Source organism: Daucus carota, chromosome 7 (genome assembly GCF_001625215.2).
Source record: "Daucus carota subsp. sativus chromosome 7, DH1 v3.0, whole genome shotgun sequence".
Taxonomy (NCBI): Eukaryota; Viridiplantae; Streptophyta; class Magnoliopsida; order Apiales; family Apiaceae; genus Daucus; species Daucus carota.
In genome coordinates, this window is record NC_030387.2 from 32,464,932 (window position 1) to 32,471,155 (window position 6,224).

The window sequence follows — 6,224 nt, forward strand, 5'->3', positions numbered from 1 at the left end:
CCAGGGCAAAATATATTAAAGTCACCCATACGATTCATACTCGCAGAAACATAAACAAAATATAACTTCTATGAATCATATATAGGGCAAAGTAGAATGACAGAAGCACCAAGCTGATTACCTGAATTGGAAAAAACCTTCTACGATCATTTGGACAAGCTACAAAGAGGGCATTTCGAGGGTCAAATATGGCTTGACAAACTAAGACAACCCACTCCCTCAGAACACCAGGGCCAGTAGCTTCCTCATCTTTAAACTGCAAATCTAAACTAGCTCGAAGTGTTTCAGCCTCAGAGTGTGCAATGTATTCAAAGAGTCCTCCAACAATCGTGATCTGTCAATAAGCATGATCTCTTGGATCAGGTTGTTATCCTCATCACTAACTCGTGCAAGTAACATCATTGCCAAATGCCTTCTGCACTCAAAATTTGTCACCTCTTTATGCACCGAAATCCATTCATAATCATCCTCCTTGCTAGCATATTTAATAATTAAATAGCTGAAAGAAGCTTCCTATTCCTCAAAGTTGTCCAAAACTGTTTTGCTAAGTCTGGGAAGTGCTTAGACATATTATTCAGCTCCATTATGATTGCAACATACTGGTAGCACCCAAGATTTTCACTCTAGTCGGCAATAACTTCTCCAGTTCTTCAAGACAATAATCCATCTTGTTCAGCAGCCTAAAGAAAGTCTCAAACATGATACTAAATTCTTGATAAGGACCATCCTGAGATACCTTTCTGTATCGAAACTTAAAGAATAGCTCCTCTGTAATAAATGTTTCTACAGGCATCAGAAAGTTTTTGAGATAGACAACCTCAGTCAATAAAGGATGTGAGGGACTCGTCCTTGTATCCAGTTCTATACCAGCATCCATAGAATGAACTATCTCATCGGCAGCGTCTGCAACAAAAGTTTGCATGTCTTTTATAAAATTAACAAGATAAGCATAGCCAGCTCCATTCGGTGCAGTCTTCATCTCGGTACATTTGACCATGTCACTAAGACATCTTCGGCACGTGTTTAAACATAGCATCGTTGCGGTAATATGGCATCCCACGCAACGCCTTGCAAATCTCTAAATATATTGGTATACATTGTAGGGAGAGATGTCGAGGCAGTAAAGAAATTAACGTAATCAACTCTTGAATCAACTCATTGCCAAATATCATATTTTGAGGAGACATATATAACATTGCTAAGAAGCTGGTACATGAGAACAACAAAATACCTGCAGATAATGCCCGAAATAAATATCATTATCCTTGGGAAGAAAATCTCCGAAATAATCAGATAAGTTTCTTCTAATCACGCGACGTGCTTCCCTATCCCAAGCTTCATTCCCCGAATTTCTTTACACAATCTCCAAATCAATGAAACAATCTCATCAACTAACTGTTGAGCTTGACAAGACGAGTACTCCGCATGACTCCAACCAACTGTAGCACAGCATCATTTTCTACACACATTCCCCCAGGGTTTGCTCCGGGTAAATCTGCTTGCTCTTATAAATTAACATCTGCACGTTCGATGGAATTCCAGCTTTCGATTGTATCAAATCAAGAACGTACCCAATTGTATCATTAACATTCGCTCGAATAACTAATGTTTTCATTCCAGAAAACAATCTTACAAGGAACTGTAGGCTAGAGTGCGATTTCGATGACTCAGCCGAACCCGCTGCTGATCGAGCACCGGAGACAGAGTTGATAACGTCAGATCTCATTGTAACGGCGGAAGAGGAACTCACACCATCATCGACACGGTATAAGAGTCCAATTTGTGTTTGCAGGAATCGATTAGAGACATTTAGTGTGTTCAATATCGAAGACAATATTTTAGAGATGACCGACAGTATAAATTAAGAGCCGCCGGAGAGAAAATCCTTCTTGGCTTTCAGAAATCCTGCTCTTATAACTTAATATTACTCTCGTCGTATTTAATATTTTTAGACATTAAATTCTAGTTACGTGTTCATATTAAAAATAGCAAAACGGTTATCAGCTGTATCGTAGAATGAAGATACCATTTTCTTAATATGAGAAATAATCACGATTCTGTGTGCGTTATCTCCAAATTTTGATTTTTCATATCTATCCAATTTTGTATTTTTTCACACTGTTATATCGATAATTTTATTCACTACTTCATCTTCCTCGCTATCTCTAATTTGTATGTGGGTTCATAATCTATATAGGTTGCATGCATCGGTTGTTTTAAATTTGGAATGTTCAAAAGTTTGATAATTAACAATACTTCTCGGTTTTCATAACTATGAATCTTCGCATTTTTTGTTGTTGAATAAATTTCAAACCAATTTCCGAAACCTTGTCGAAAATTAATATGACTCTTGTCGTATTTTAAGATAGTGCCGGATATAAATTCTTATTACGTGTTTCATATTTATGATAGCCAAACAGTTATTAGATAAATCTGTAGGTGCAAATATTATTTTTTAACATGAGATGTAATTACAATAACGCACTACAAAGTTTAATATCACTGCTAATTTCTGAAATTTTGTCCAAAGTTTAATATCACTCTTGTCGTATTTTGAGATACTGCTAGATATTGAAATCTAATTATTACGTGTTTTATGTTTCATATTTATGACGGAAAAACAGTTATCCGGTAGATCTGCAGAATGGAGATATTATATTTTAATATGAGAAATAATTACGATCGGTGTAGGGGTGGAAAAATCCAACACGCTTCCGAAACCTGACACGAATTCGTCTCGATAAATACAAATGAGGGTCCGAGATTTTATATATCAGATCGGGTTCGAGTGGGGTAATTTTTTCTCTGAACCCGACCCGGGTTTTTTGGGAAAAATTTATCAAACCCGATCCGATATATAAAATCTGAGACCCTCATTTGTATTTATCGAGACGAATTCGTGTCGGGCTTCGGGAGCGTGTCGGATTTTGCCACCCCTACACAGAATCGTAATTATTTCTCATATTAAAAAATAATATCTGCATTCTACATATCTACCGGATAACTGTTTTGCTATCATAAATATGAAAACATAAAACCCATAATTAGAATTTAATATCTAGCAGTATCTCAAAATATGACAAAAGTGATATTAAAGTAGTGATATTAAACTTTGTAGTGCGTTATTTTCAAAAAAAAAAACAAAAAACTTTGTAGTGCGTTATTGTAATTATATCTCATGTTAAAAAATAGTATTTGCACCTACAGATTTACCTAATAAATGTTTGACTATCATAAATATGAAACACGTAATAAGAATTTATATCCTGCACTATCTTAAAATACGACAAGAGTCATATAAAATTTTCGACAAGGTTTCGGAAATTGGTTGAAATTTATTCAACAACAAACAATCCGAAGAATTCAATAGTTCTGAAAACCGAGAAGTATTGTTAATTACCAAACTTTTGAACATTCCAAATTTAAAAAATCGATGTAGGCAACTGACATAGATATGAACCCACAGACAAATTAGAGATAGCGGAGGAAGATGAAGTAGTAAATAAAATTATCGATATAAATCGTAAAAGAATACAAAATTGGATAAATGTAAAAATCAAAATTTAGAGATAACACACACAGAATCATGATTATTTCTCATATTTAACATGGTATCTTCATTGTACGGATACAGCTGATAACCGTTTTGCTATTTTAATATGAAACACGTAACTAGAATTTAATGTTTAAAAATATATTAAAATACGACGAGAGTAATATTAACTTATAAGAGCAGGATTTCTGAAAGCCGAGAAGGATTTTTCTCTCCGGCGGCTCTTAATTTATATTGTCGGTCATCTCTATAATATTGTCTTCGATATTGAACACACCAAATGTCTCTAATCGATTCCTGCAAACGCAAATTGGACGCTTATACTCGTGTCGATGATGGTGTGAGTTCCTCTTCCTCCGTTAGAACGAGAATTGACGATATCAACTCTGTCTCCCGTGCTCGATCAACAGCGTGTTCTGCTGAGTCATCGAAATCGAACTCTAGCCTACAGACGTTCCTTGTGAGATTATTTTCGGGAAATAAAACATTAGTTATTCGAGCTGATGTTAACGACACGATTGAGTATATTCTTGATTTCATACAATCGAAAGCTGGAATATCGTCGAACGTGCATCTATTAATTTATAAGAGTAAGCTTTACTTACCCGAGCTAACATACCACGGGGATACATAATATTGTTGCGGTAATATGGCGTCGCACGCAACGCCTTGCCAAATCTCTAAAAATGTAGGGATATATTGTTGGGAGATATTTCAGGTCAGCAAAAAAATCAACATAAATAATCAACTCCTCCCAAAATATCATATGATATATAGACATATATAACATTGTTAAAGCAGCTGGTGCACCGGAATACGAAAATACCTGCAAATGCCCTGTATAGAGCCATGCCATCATCATCACTCGGCAGCAAATCAGTGAAATAACAAGTCAGGTTTCTTCTAATCAGGTAACGTGCTTCACTGTCCCAAGATAATTCAATCCCCGAATTCCGTTTAGACAATCCCCAAATCGATGAAAAAATCTCATCAGCTAACTGTTCAGCTTTCACATGAGGCCGAATTCCCCTAGGGTTTGCTCCTTTGCTCTTCAGGGTAAAGCTGCTTGCTCTTATAAATGACGGCTGCACGTTCGATGGAATTCCAGCTTTCGATTATCGTATCAAATCGAATAATTAATGTTTTCATTTCAGAAAACAATCTTACAAGGAACTGTATGGTAGAGTTTGATTTCGATGGCTCAGAAGAAGTGGAGCCGTGGGCGGCATAATTTTCCAATTAGGGTTTGCAGGAATCGATGGGCGATATTGTGTGTGTAAGAAGAATGAACAATTTAGAGACGGCTGAAATGAATAATTTTGGAGCTCATAGTTGGGGAGAAAAACCCTATTTAGCTGTTTACTTGTGTGTATGCGTATCTACTCGATTTACATTTGCATCTAGTATTTCAGCACACTTTTTTTGGGCCTTTTAAATTTGAAAGGTCCCAAATTTTCATTTGGTGTGTCTGCTCAATTAACATTTGCATCTATACTTTTTTGGCTTGTTTGAAAATTTTGAAATGTCCCAAATTTTCATAATTATCACAAGTTTTAAAACTTTAGTTTTAGTTTGGCAGCGATTCAAATAACTTTTTAAATTTATTATTTATTATAATCTTATTTTTTTTATTTGAGTACATTATATTCTTCTTAATATATATATTTACAGTATTGTTACTTAAATCCATATTATTCTAAAATTTAATTCAAATCCTATCTTCCACAAGAGTACTGCAGTAAAGACGAAGAAGCTTGTGATACTATCATGACAAACTCAAATACTATATTTTGATACAAAGAAAACGGGTTTGATATCGATTTTACTTATTTCATTTTTATTTATCCACTTATATATATCTGTTTGATATAAAAAGAAATTAATAATATGGAGATACATTATATTATTAATTATACTAATATTTAAATTAACTAACTCACCCAATTTTTCTAAATAAAAAATATCAATTCAATAATAATTGGAACACGTGATAATATCTCAATTATATTTAACCATAACACAATTTCGAATTAAATTCAATCTAATACCACTACGATCATACCAAAGAACATTAATTAGAAATTTTTAATAACATCATTTTTTAAGAAGGTAGCATTTCTATTTTCAGACATATTTTTGTATTGAAAATTTTACACATGTCATATTATTCCCTTATTCAAACCATATATAAGTGGTAGATGATAAATGAAACTGCTATTTGTTGAAAATGTTATAAAATATAACCTTTCCAAAATCTTTAAAATTTTTAAGTGTAATGTGTTCAATATTTTGATGATAAATATTCATTAGCGTGAGTTGTTTAATTATGTGATGGATATATCTGACTTTAAGCGTGGCGGAAGTGAATGAGAGTACGGACTCTGAAGACGGTGATATGAGTCATCCCTATGTTGTTGTCTCTAGTGGAGGTCCGGTTATTAAGGTTGATATTAAGTTGTGTGAATGTAATTGAATTTGTGGAGATGTTTATGGATGTTTTAGTCTTTTGTTTGTGTATGACTATGTGGTTTGGGATGTTTTGTTAATGAAAATTATGAAATTGTGTGTGACAAAAAAATTATGATATTGGGGATTGAATATTTGCTTGGATTGTATAATAGTTAAAATGTTTGTTAAGTATAATATTTGAATAGTGAATGCATGGATGGAC